The sequence below is a fragment of the Malus domestica genome, chromosome 17 (assembly GCF_042453785.1).
Source record: "Malus domestica chromosome 17, GDT2T_hap1".
In the NCBI taxonomy this organism is placed as follows: Eukaryota; Viridiplantae; Streptophyta; class Magnoliopsida; order Rosales; family Rosaceae; genus Malus; species Malus domestica.
Window position 1 is genome coordinate 22,971,447 of NC_091677.1, and position 14,155 is coordinate 22,985,601.

General features: G+C 38.8%; 1 pseudogene; it reads left to right on the forward strand.

The window, feature by feature from the left end:
- The first annotated feature begins 12,086 nt into the window (after positions 1-12,086).
- LOC103417304 (N-acylphosphatidylethanolamine synthase-like) lies at positions 12,087-12,732 on the forward strand (annotated as a pseudogene).
- The last annotated feature ends 1,423 nt before the right edge of the window (positions 12,733-14,155 follow it).

Sequence of the window (14,155 nt, forward strand, 5' to 3'; positions counted from 1 at the left end):
AATTGCTACACCATTCCTTGTTCCCTCCATCATTTCAGATTTCATGCATCATTGCACTCAATTGCTACACCACTCCATGTTCCCCTCCATTGCCATGCACTTCCTCTATAAAAGGAAGTGTGTGTAACATAAATTTAGCTTAGTTTTTGCTTGATCATTCATCCCCATTTCAATACAACCTTCATCCAAACACATCCATTCCTCCATACAAACAAACCTTCAAACACTCACCAACACCTTGTGCCGTAGCAAAGGAAGGGAAGGAAAGTGCTTGGACGTGCTTGCTGTCCAACTTGGATCGTTGGAGCGTTTAGGTGTTTCTTTTGTTTCTAATGTTTAAATTCATTTCCTTTGTTTTGTTGTAAATATGAGTGGCTAAACCCCTCTTGGCTAGGGGTGATTTCAAAGCCATGATTATGTGTGCAATATAATTTGATAAATTCCAGTTATGAACTCTTGAATCATGAATGCAATTGGCTTAACTATTTGATTGATAACTTATTTGTATTTGTTAATTAAGGGTCGACACTTAATTGGCATGCATAAATCCGTTGCTAGAATATAAGGAAGTTTCACATAATCGTTACAAACTTATATTCACATGTAGTGAAGGTCGCTTATAAACGATCGCGTTAAGTTCAATTCCTAGCATAAGCGACATGATGTCATAGTTGCAAGTGATTTGTCAATGCTTATGATTTTTATTAAACGTAATGATCTTTGATTGTATCTCTATTATGATGTCATGTAGGGAACTTTTGAAGAATGTTTTGGGTTGTCGAATGATGTCATCCAATCCAATAAAACAAGGAAAATCTGAGAGTTAACTAGTGATGTCACGATTAATTTGGAGCATTGTCGTTCATAATTCAATGAAGTAGTAACTGGAAATCGAGTTATTTCCATACATATCATGTGTGGAGAAAAAGCCTCTATCTATCTCATCCATCATCTTATTTCTCAAAATTATTTTACAATCTGTCTAGTTTTTCATGCTTGTTTGTTTGTTTCAACTTCATCCAAATCAAAACACCCATTTTAGTTTCTTGTTTCAAAGTGTTTCAAATATGTTTTAGCTTGTGTTTTTAAGTGTTTTGATTCAAGTGAAAGTCAATTTTCGTCCAAAGTCATTCCTAGTGTCTAGTTTAAGTTTATTTGGTTGTTTTAAGCTGTTTTGAGTATTTTAAGTTTGCTTTGAGTCTTGTGAGTCTTGTTAAGTGTTTTTAAGTTTAGTTTTATGTTTTTGAGTCAGTTTAGAGGTTATTAGCAACCCTCCTAATCCCCGGTCCAGAACGATCCCTACTTATACTTGTACTACAATTGTCAAAAGAGGGTTAAATTTGTGTGTTAAGTTAATTTTCGCATCAAACACCCATACACACACACACACACACACACACACACACACACAAACACCCATCCCCTTGACGACACCACAAACCACCCCCTCCCCCGATAAGCTCCTTGACCTTCCGATGAGGGAAGGAAAAGAAACCCAATTTCCGGTGTGGACCGTGGGTTCCCAGGCGAAACTCCAACCACAGTATGCCTTGAAAGTGGTATGATTTTCTTCCTCTCCCTCGTAGCTTCAATTTGATGGGAGATCGTAGGTTAGGGGTTAGTTTCAAGGTTGGTCGGAGCTTGGGAAGCTCCGGCGTTATTCTCAATAAAAAACGGCTAAACCCGGCTTGGAAAACGGGTCAGGCCCGACTCGGAAGCAAAAGGAACCAAGCCTTTGGGCCATGGAACTCGACCCAATTACTCAGCCCATAACCCAAGTCGAACCCAGCCGTGCTGCAAGCCCGAACCAGGCCTTAAAGTCTTTTAACCCAAAAACCCTTGGGCTAGGTTGCCAAACCCATTTGAAGCCCAACCCAGGCCTTCGACTCAACCCACAACCAAAACCTTATTTAAACCAGGCCTTTGGGCCTTCAACCTAGTAGCCCTAAACCCAAACCCTTTGAGCCTAGCCTAAAACCCATTTGAAACCAGGCATTTGGGCCATGAATTCAGCCTAAAGTCTAGGCCCAAAAACCCTGACCCAGTTGACCCAAACCTTTTGACCGTTGACTTTCGGTCATCGCTGATCGTTGACTTTGACTGTTAATCGATCAATGTTGACTTTTGTTGACTTTTTTGGGTTTCGGTCGGGACCCATCCTAGGTTAATTTTGATATCCTAGATCCATTTTCGATGTCCGTTTTTCCAAATTCAATCATTATGACAGTGTTCTATTAATTGGTATCTTTATGTGCTTAAGTGCAATTATGTATAGCATTTCCGTCCTTTCTTGTTTGCATGGCTCTTCGCCAACGGTGTAAGGTAAGTGGACCCCTTCTAAAATATAAATTTTACTAATAGAAATGCATACATAAAAAGCATGATTTAATGGTTACGTTTTATGAAATGTTTATGAGTAAATTGGATTTACGCTTTGATATTTCATGCTTTATTGAGAATATTTTGGAATACCATGTTGTACCGATTTTATGTTCTTTGTAGTATATATGATTGATGACTATATACTACGAATAGGATTTACGATATGACATTTTGGTTACTGAACTCCGATTAAGATATATATATATATATATATATATATATATATATATATTAGAAATATTATGTTAATATTCTTATGTACTTACTTAGTGGTTAGCCATGCGAATGATACTGCATACGGGCGAATGATACGGCCTACGAGCGAATGATACTTCTATATATGCCTTCGAGTGGGTGCTATAGAAGCCTATGGACGATTGATACATATATGCCTTCGAGTGGATGTTGTAGGAGCTTACTAGCGGAAGATATATTTATATTGGCTACGGTCGGGTGTAGGTTGGTAGCTTCGGCCGGGAGATATATGATTGGCTTCAGTCGGGTGTGTGTAGGTGCCTACTGGCGGAAGATACTTATATTGGCTACGGCATGGCGTTTAATTGGTGCCTACGGGCGATGGTTCTGCCTACAAGCGTATGATCTGCCTACGGGTGTGTGATGTAGAACATTCAGATGAATGAATAAGTGTTCTATCTGCCTTCGAGTGAGTGAAATATTTTATATTTGTAAATGCCTCATATATATAGACACACACCACTACTAAACATACTATATATGATATATGTTTTATGAAAGGTTTTATGGCATGCTAGGGTTTTCGTAAAAACCTATTACCTATTATGCTATACGAGTTTTCTAAACCTGGGGGTTAGTATGTTAAAGATTAACTGTTTTATTACTATTTATATATCAACTTGGTCCACTCATGTTTTGTTTTACGCCCCCTCAGGACTTAGAATAGAGACGTACAATCCTTGCATCAAGGCACTTCTGTATCGACATCGTCGAGTCATCTCGGTGTAGGACCCATCTTTTTGTCCATTCAATTTTATATTATTTTCCTTTCTAGTGTCTCGAATTAGTTGTATACTTTGAACATGTTCCCTAATTCCATATTCATTATATTTAAAATGTACAAGTCTTATTTATATCGGTTAATTGTTTTAGTTCTCATGCATCCTAACATGGCTTCGTCACCTTCGAGTGTCGGCTAGCATATGCCTACCCTGGTGTTTAGGGAATATTAGGATCGGGCGTGTCATCCTCCTCTCATCTCTGTAAATATTTCTTCCCGAGCCTTCACCACTCAACAAAAACCACAAGACAACCCGCTCACCCCCCACATCCTCTATAAGACCCACGAACCAGGATCAAATGAGGAAACCTCTCCCTCAAGTTCCTCTATTTCCCTGCATTATGCAATGTCACTGTGCAACCCTCATCCAGTGAGTTTTCACCGTCTCTGGCCAAGGTAAACCTCTAGAACCCTTTAGATCGTGTTTTAGTATGTGATTAAGGTAGTTTTAAGCATTGATCGCGTGTGGACATAGGGAAAACCCGGGGAAGGACACTGTACGTTTTCTGGGAAACAACTGTGACCGTTTGGCCAATTTCCAATCATTTTTCTAACCAACTTTGACCTTCATTGAGTCTCGAACAGGTATATATATCTTTCCTACATTCCTAGCTTTACATAGGATCCAGAATTACTCAATGTGGCATTGTATTAAGCTCAGAATGAGCTCTGGAAGTTGGCCCTTCCACTTGCAAAATCTGCAGGTTTCATGGAAAATGTGAGTATGGCGTACTCGAGGGCACGTGGGGCTGTAGTGCCCGGCGCGTGGGGCTGTAGTACCAGCGCGTGGAGCATACGCGCCTCCACAAGAGGTATTGTGCTTCGCCACCATGCCGGTTAATTTTCCAACCAACTTTTCGGCGACTCAACTCGGCATATGGCCTTCTGGGCCACTGTCCCGTGGCGGTGCATGTGACGGTGCGTTAGGGAACCTGAGATCCTTCCTTAGGTTTTTCGATGTCTTGAATCCGAATCCAACATTCATTTTCCCTAATTAATCATTTTAGTAGGTTTTTACTAATTGATCCCTTTATGTGCTTAGGTGTGTTGTTAGTGGCAATCCAGTCCTCCCTAGTTCGAACGGCTTTTCGACGACAGAGTATCTGTGAGTGAACCCCTTCTTAAATTGCATGATTTTAAATGCTAGGATTGCATTCACGAAAAACATGATTTCATGATTTTTTGTTTTATGCATTATTTATGATTTATTTACGATTTATTGAATTTATGTTTACGAAAGATTTATGAACCATGACTTTTTACGCTTTACGATATATGATGGATTCACGAATATGAATTTATGATTTCACATGATTAATTTATTATGGTTTATGAGATGATGCTTTGAGTTTTTGAGCCCTGATGATTTGACACGAGAAATGTGATTTATGTTTTATGTGCTTAATTAGTGGGTATTCTTCTAGCACATACACACAATCTGAGTATGTGTACGTCTGTGGCCATAGAACACAGTTGAGGATATTTATGACATACTCCCAACTTCACTGGCGCAGACAGCTTAACTAGCCACGACTAGTGTCAATGTGTTATATATATGTTTCTTATCCAGCGCAGCCCAGAGTCGTACAGCTTCACATTTGGGTGATGGGACCTACCATATTTCTTTACTGGCGTAACCCCAATGTCGTACAGCTTCACCTTCGAGAAATGATTATGCCTGCGGGGGACCATGATACCCTTAGTTGAGTACATCATTGATTTGATTTACGAGATTTTTAGAGATGATTTATTGTTACAAACATTTTTGGCATTTTAGAGTTGTTAGAAAAACCTATATGTAGTATTATATGTGTTTTCAAACAGAGGGTTAGTATATTAAAAAAGAAATTGGTCTTCTTATTATTACTATTATTATAAACTATGGTTCACTCACCTTTTGTTTTTGTGCCCCGTTCAGGACTTAAAATCGAGGCGTACGATCTCAACATCAAGGCACTCTCGTATTGGTATCGGGGCGTGTCATGCTTATTGTGCTAGTTCCACCAGCTCGCATCTTTCTTTTTCTTATAAAAATACATTTTTGCTTGCTTTTATATTTCTATCTTGTTAGCGTAAAACATCTCGTTGACTTCAAAATTTAAGCACGAATAAGAGAATCGATTCATTTCTTCTGACTCTTTTTCAAATTTGATAAATGTTGGTTGATCTTATATTTCATTATAATTCTATGATTCAGAGTATATTTGAATTCCATATTCAAAGTTGCAATCAGATCTATCCATTAAAAATGATCAATTCAATACATTTCTTATGTACCTATAGGTGCTATATTGGATTTGAATCAGATTTTGGATCAATCTATATTGATGGGCTGCCTCGAAAATATGCCTAAGCATTTTCTTGAGAATCCTTTTCTGGCGAGTGACCAAAGCTTACATGAACCAACATATCTTGGCGAGGATTTCTTCTTTATCTTCCAACATTTAATCCAGGCTTACAATGGTAAAAATAATTTTCTTTCTTGCATGTTCATTTTGTAAAGCTTATCATCATAGTGAGTTCGAGACAACTTTGTTAGCTTGGAATACATTTTTCTTTTTCTCCTCGTAGTGTGTTTTGCACATATTTTATGTTCGGCCTCTTATTTATATGCTAATTGCTTGGGATCCCATCATGGATTTGGCCTGTAATCCAAAATAATATTGCTAAGATAGATCTCCACGAGAGCTTCCTCATCTTTCGCATCATAACAATCAAGAGTAAGGTCCACAAAACGATGAACAAAGCTAACAGGGTCTTCTCCATGTTAAGCTGGGTTGAGGTAGCCATTTCCTCGTGCTGGAAATACTTGCAAAATTGCTGGCCATGTCTTTCCATGTTCGGGTAGAACCAGGTGCAAGCGTGGTGTACCAAGTATAACCGCAACCATAAGGCTTTTTAAGAACTCTCGAAAACAAAGATTTTGATTACCAGTCTGGACCATGTTTTTTCAAACTTATTACCCATGGCACCATAGGTGACAAAAAGAACTGGAAAACACATAGCCTATGAAGTTTAAACAATCAGACTAGTCAGGATTCCTAGTCAGAATCAGAGTAAGCTATTCCAATGGACTGACTGGTCAGAGGTGTAGTCAGACATACATTCCGCAACCTATATTACTTGTCTCCCAAGTAAGGAAATCCTAATTCAAGTGAAATCTTGGGAATTAGGTAATGCACCCATAATTCTGGATAATTGAATACCTCATCATAGATTCCCTCCTAAATAGTCTCCTAATTTAATTGGGATTACTTTCCCAACAAGGAATCTCAATTACTATAACTACTTTAGCTCAGGTATTTATCATAGGACCTTCTCTGGTTCTCTAGTATGATATTCTCTACCAAACTATGACTTTTCATCTTTTCTCTAATACTAATACTTTATCTTCACGCAGCCGTCTACGCGCAGACACGTCCATGAAGAACTCATCTCATGTACATGCTGCCATAGGATATTCGTCACATTCTAATGTATCGCACATAATATGTACTTCTTTCTTAGAACTACACCCATGATTTGATTCTACTTCCTAAATATATGTAGGCAGTCAAGTCTAGATTTAACCACACCCTCAATCAACCTCATTCTCCCCTCGCCAAAAATCATAAGCAACTCTAGATGAATCTCATCCATACACAGTCGTGTAAAAATTTAGTTCCAACAGTTAATACTCTCATTGAAAGTGAACTCATATTGACCTCAGCCACAAGCGATGATGAAAACCAAAATATCCTGAAAACAGAGCTTTGACTGATGCTCCAGAGGACAAATATATGGTGAATCACGCAAAGAATGTTCTTTTAATATACTTGTTGCTTCTCATGTCCATGATCATGGACTGGGTTTTCCTAGTGGACACAAAAATGGAAGGTTTATAATACTTTTAGTTATTTCTTCTAATATCTTATTATTTTGAAAAGTGTAAATCATTTTATCATGATACAACTAAGAACACAACATAACTAATTTTTACATTTTACATATGGGATATGTGTTGGTCACACATCTCCTTTTCTTTTTAGACTTTGGAACATTGGACTAAGTGTGACACCATTCTGGTGGAGCCAATAATTCCGACAATTACATACTTGCTCTAACGAGCATAGCCGAGTCCATATACAGGAATATTTTCACTGGGGCAAGTCACCCCTAGAAAAAGCACAAACATCAACTCCAAAACGGAGCAACGATCATACTTACAAGCCAGGAAGCAAAGGCAGATTTGGCTCCGCACGAACCAACACCTCATCACAAGTTTGACTCTTAGACCTCTCGCCTGAAGTCTACAATTAGATTGTCATGCAATCAATCTAAGTCCAAAACACTTCAATTGGGACAAGTGATCGTGAAGCCTTGGGGGTAGGCCTGGCAAACAGGTCGTTTTGTTGTGTTTGTGTCGTTTTCATGTAATACATGTTATCTTGACAGATCGTGTCGTGTCACGCCTATTATCTTAATAAGTTCTTAACAGGTCAGGTCATTGTACCTATTAGGTAAAATAACTCAACCTGTTATGACCAGTTAAGAAAAAAAAATTTGAGATTTGCACATACCACATTGCCACAAAAATATTACTTCAAAACATAGAAACACATTTGTGATTAAGTACTACATACTCCAAACGACATTTGTTGCTCGATCCAGATAGAGAATCAGAGACAAAAGTAACAGATCGACTGGTGGTGGGTTACTAGGTCCTGTGCAGTGATAGTGGTGTGGTGGAGGGAGACTAGAAAAGGTGGTCGTGGACTCGTGGCTGGTCGAAGTTGAGGTTCAAGATTGAAATTCGAGAGTTCAGTTCGGTGCTTTGATTCGTGCCTTTGAGAATGAGAGAGAAAGTCACATTTAGGTCTTAGAAAAAACATTGGGTTCAATTTTTAATATATATATTTGGGTGAAGTGTTAATTTAGTCTCTGAACTATCATCTCAATGGCCATTAGGTTCCTAAATTATTTTTTCGGTAAAATAAGTCCATAAATTCATTAAAAATTGCTAATTTCATCCCTACTATTATATTCAAAGCTATTTTATCCAATTTTTCATCAACTTAAGTCACTTGACACACTTTAGAGTGCAATACTGTCACTTTCTCGCCTATAAGCCCTTAACATTTTATATAGGTTGTGAATCTAACATCTAATTTACCCTTCAAAGTTAATTTACACTATTTCTTATGAAAAACTAAACTCCATACACTATTTCTTTATGAAAAACTACCAATCTACCTTCTAATGTGTATCACATGCAAGTAACGCAGCTTAAATTGACGGAAAATTGAATATAGTAGTTTCGAATATAATATTAGGATATAATCGGTAGATTTTTATAATTCAAGGACTTATTTTTCTGAAGGAAAAAAAATAGTTTGGGGACTAAATTTTCACTGAGGAGATAATTCAGGGACTAAATTGGTAGTTCACCTTATATATTTTAACTCTCAGTTCGGTTCAGGATTAAATCCTACTGCTGTTAATTATGGTATTTTTTTTCAAAGGTATAAAATTATTAAAAGTGTTACCCATTATCTTAACAGTGCTTATGGGTTACCGAATAACCATTAGATTCATTGTCGTGTTGACCTGAAAACCTGTTAATTTCGTGTCGTTTTGTGTCAGGTTAACAACTCATGTCAAAAATTGCCAGGCATACTTGGGGGTATTGTAATTATGCCTTAGAAACCAATGATGTGCGCTTGAATGACTTTTAGCTAAACATCAACTTTATGGATGAACTTCAACACAAGGTCAGTTGAAATGGTAGCCAAGACGCTGAAGATCGTTGTGTCAATTTTCAAACTTTTCCTAACACATCCAATCCTTCTAATTTTTTTTTTTAAACAATGACAACCAAAGCTGCATTCTCGTCAGGACTGCACAATTGTGGGAAAACAAATATTTTGAAGCCTTTGAGATTTTTATATGTAAAGTTCCATACACACCTAGAAATCTAAGAAGCATATTTATAATGTTTGTATGTCTCCAAAAAACAAAACGGTCTCAAATCTGGCACGCAAAGTGACTGAACAGCAAGCCAACCCAACCAACACATTGCAACAACAATGTACCTTCTCGGAATGAATTGGGTTTTGTGCCATACATCATTGCAAATATAAAGATGTTAGCTTTCTGTAAAAAAATATAAAAAATTCATAACGCGATCCCAAGATGCGTGTAGAACATTATCAATGTTTTACCACTCATAGCACATGTTGGAATTCTCTGCGAAATTCCTCAAGTTCTTCCTCTGAACTCATACTGAACAACATATAACGTGTTGCAACAACCTATGAGTTCATGACACACAAGTCATGATCAAGTTCATGGCTAACTAAACTGTTCCAACCAATTCATGTCCGCTCCGACGAGCTAAAAATAAGGTCACTCGCAAAGCACCACATGACAACTCCAAACTTGTCCTCTTCCACTACTAGTTTGAATGGAACAAATTCGCGCCACCTATGGATGGTGGAGAGGCACAAACTTGTTTACTTGTAATACAACAACCATAAGTAACCTAAGGACCAGTGGGGTGCCGCCAAAGGCTCTCTGATGGTCAAGTTAGTAAGAAATATTTGAGACTCAAGTAGTGGGCAAGAGAATAAAGTACGCGATAATTGCATCACTATAGATCAACCCTAGAAGGGTGTATTTATACCAGTCAAAATAGAGTTCTTTTAGGATATAGGATTCGTATTAAACAGGAAAAATTCTAAAGGATATCTAGGAATAGATACTACATCATTTTAGGAATGTGATTGTTTGTGGTGCACGCCAAATTCCTAGATTGTAGGAATCTCCAAGAATATAGAAAACCTAGCCGAATTCATAAGGTCATGTTTCCATATCTTGCGAAACAAGCATGCCAATTTCAGTGAAGTCAACGGACTCCGCCCATTACTCCAAAATATGATAATGGTGGCATCGTTAATCCGTCTATGCAGCTCCATGATGGAATCTGTTTAGTTCATGACCGAACTTTTGAGGTATCCGTATTTTGACTCGCCTTAGTTCTGCCCTAGAAAATCATGGTCCCACAAGTAAGAAGCAAATTTTTGAGACATGCATACACCGAGACAACTTTCAAAGTTCTCAAATGTGAATTTAGAACGACTCCTACATCATATAGCGGTTATGGATCCTGATTGCCACAAAGAAATCCAAACAACATTATTACTCCAACTTATTCTGAGACTATATTCAAGTAAGGCAAATCAAAGTAAGTGCCCATTATCGTCCGGTCATGGACTAAACTTGGGGTAGGTTCGGTACGGTTACAGTACCAAAACCCCCGCACCAATTACCATACCAAACTTTCAGTTTGACAAAATCTATTACCATTATCGTACCAAGCTTTTAGTATCGTGAGTTGTAAATCATAAACCATAATAGAAATACCTTCCAAAGATTCTGCAAATAGATTATGGCATTGTCAATGTAACCTGTAAGTACCCTAGTTCTTTCTATCTTTACATATATATCTTCATCAAGGTCAAGAGTAACTCTTGACCTTGATGAAGATATAGATGTAAACACGTTGCAGGAATTGACAAGGGCATTTTAATAGAAGAAATTGAATTGAAGAGGAGTAACAACATAGATGTAATGTTCAAATTCACCCTTCTGTAGATTTCCTCATCAAGGTCAAGAGTATCTTCATCTATATCTTCACCAATGACAAAGAGCCAACATTTGCAACATTATGTATATGAAAATAGAAGGAATTGAATTGAAGATGAGTAATAACATCTAACAACATCTGAGTAACAACATATATTATTATTGATTGAAGAAGAGTTACTTCAACATACATAACGTTGTAGATGTTGGCTCTTTGTCATTGGCAGAGGGCGATTACGTGTTTGCATTGTCATATTCTTATTATGAGTAGTAAGCCTAATGGCGCGTTTACGTAACCGTCAGATTTACAGTCTTGATGTACCATATATTGGGGTGAACCACGATACATCTTGTGTTATTTACTTTCCTGCAGATTCACGGCCGGATTTACGTTGTTCCAAGACCCCTTCAGTTTTGTGCATCAACATTTGGCGCCGTCTGTGGGAATCGATACGAAAAGTTGTATCGGCTCTCTTTCATTTTTTCACCTCCACTGTGAATCTGCAAAATCCAAGAAACCAAACACCTACGGAGTGACTGAAAACTCTATCTCTCTCTCTCGTCTTCATCACTACACATTCCAATTTCTGTGCTAATTTGCAGGTTGAGAAAAGGTTCTAAGAAATTGAACCTATCATTGGTATCATCCTCTCAATTCTGACCTTCCTCTTGTATGCCCCGACAAACCACGACTTCGCGTCTCTCTACCATGGATGCTCATCTTGCTGCCATTGAAGCTTCCTTGGAAGCTATTCCTCAGCTCGTCCAATCTTCCATTGTTGCGGCTAATGCTTCCATGGCTACAGCGATAGACACTAAGTTGGCTATTTGTTTCGAATAGCTTCGCGGGGAGCAATCGTACACGGGTGGTGGTGGTGGTAATTCTTCAAATCCGATAGCTCTAACGGTCAACCCGGATCAGCCACCAGCACCTACCGCGCCTCTACTCTTCAAGTTTTCAACGTCATCCGGCAACCGTCCAGTTCGCCGCCGACTTGGTTCTCCTTCTCGTCGTCCGATCCTTGAACCAGTGCTGAATCAAATCATGGGTTGAAGAATCATGGAATGGGTTGCCCAGTCCGATCACATGGGTAACATTCTGAAGAAGATAGCGATCACGACGGTGGGGGGTCTGGCAAAAGTCGTCGTCTCCCTCCTCAACTCCACCACCGTCCATAATTCTGACACCCTTCTCCGTCTAGTCCGGTCTCGACCTAATGGGGTCCCACTCGTCACTATCAGCAACCACATGTCCACCATGGATAACCCCTTTTTGTGAGGTTTCAAGAGGTTCCCCAGCACTAATGCGAATTTGGCGAGGTGGGTATTGGCCACTAGGGACATCTGCTTCAAAAATTCAGTGTTTTCTTACTTCTTCAGACTTGGGAAGTGCATTCCAATTACGTGGGGTGGCGGCATTTATCAAGAGCACATGAACGAAGCTCTTGAGATATTAAGTGAAGGTTCATGGTTGCATAAATCTCCTGAAGGAAAACTATACCAAGAAGATGCACCTATCAGACGATTGAAGTGGAGGGGCTGCTAGTCTCATTGCTCGTGCTCCTGTAACCCCTATAGTTTTGCCAATTGTTCATATTAGGTTTGAACAACTACTGCTGTTACCAAAAGCTCAAACTTTACACACACACAATTCTTTCTATGTGAAGTTTGTGCTGGAGATGCGAACATGAGGAAAGGAGAAGAACATAAACTTCTGAGAAAGATAAAAATTTCATCATGAGGGAGTGCATGTTATCTTCCCACTTTTCTGAAAAAGCTACAGGAAAATGAGCAATTAATGCACAGCAGCCCAACCTCTTTGTTGATTAAGGGAGCCAACTTGGCATGATGACAGAGCAGAAGATGCCATCAACTTTTGAAAAAGAAAACTTTCATCATGCATGTTCCCATTTTTCTAAAGAAGCCACTAGAATACGCACATGGAAAAAGCTCTACAACAACCCAGTACGCAATAATTGCAGTACGCACCAACGATCTGCAACTGTCAAAACCTTTATTTTTTAATGATGTAATTTATTTTTCTTATCTTTCGGAAACAGCTGTATAACCCCTTCAGAGGGTAATAAAAAAAATGGCAAGCCCAAAATAATGGGCTGGAATGTTATGTGGAGGGCCAAGGCCTATATGCCCAAAAGAGCCAAGCCCTATGCTTCAAATTTATTCGGCACCCTGCCGCTATTATCACCAACCAAGTGTTCAAAAGTACGTCCAGTACTCCAAAATTATTCAGCAGCTTGCCACTTACTTACTTAGTGCTTGCGCTAAGGGCTAGGGTTGCTTTCTCTGTTGGTTGAATTGGCCACTAGGTGGAATCAGACCTTCAGCTCTCGATTGTTGCTGGATTACCTATGTCGCTTGCGTTAAGCTTTCTTCGCTTTCAGTTCTCGGAGATGCACAGGTCGTGGATTCCAAAGCCTAACAAGTCAGGCCCTATAACACCATGCAAGAAAGACTTCATTGTCATGGAAGCCATTTCCTTACTCCTCAATATCAAAAGTACACCCAGTACTGCAAAATTATTCAGCAACCTGCCGCTATTATCACCAACCAGGTGATCAAAAGTACATCCAGTACTCAAAAATTATTCGGCAGCCTGCCGCTATTATACCAACCAGGTGATCAAAAGTACGTCCAGTACTACAAAAATTATTCAGCAACCTGTCGCTATTATCACCAACCAGGTGATCAAAAGTATGTCCAGTACTCCAAAATTATACATGAGCATCACTCATGTCAATCATACATAAACGTTCATGAGCATCACTCATGTCAATCATACATAAACATTCATGAGCATCATTCATGTCAACATTCATGAGCATCACTCATGTCAACATTCATGAGCATCACTCATGTCAACATCCATAAGCATCACTCATGTTAATCAACATAAACATTCATAAACATTACTCATGTCAATCAGCTTCGAAAACTTCATTTACAGAGTTCCAGCTTCAAAAGCTTCATTTATAAAAGCTCCAGCTTTAAAGCTTCACCTACAAAGCTTCAGTGCATGGTATACAAATACTGCCTCCGAACAACCACCACTTCGGCCCATACATGGATTCAATTTGAAGTCTCCAGTCAACAGAC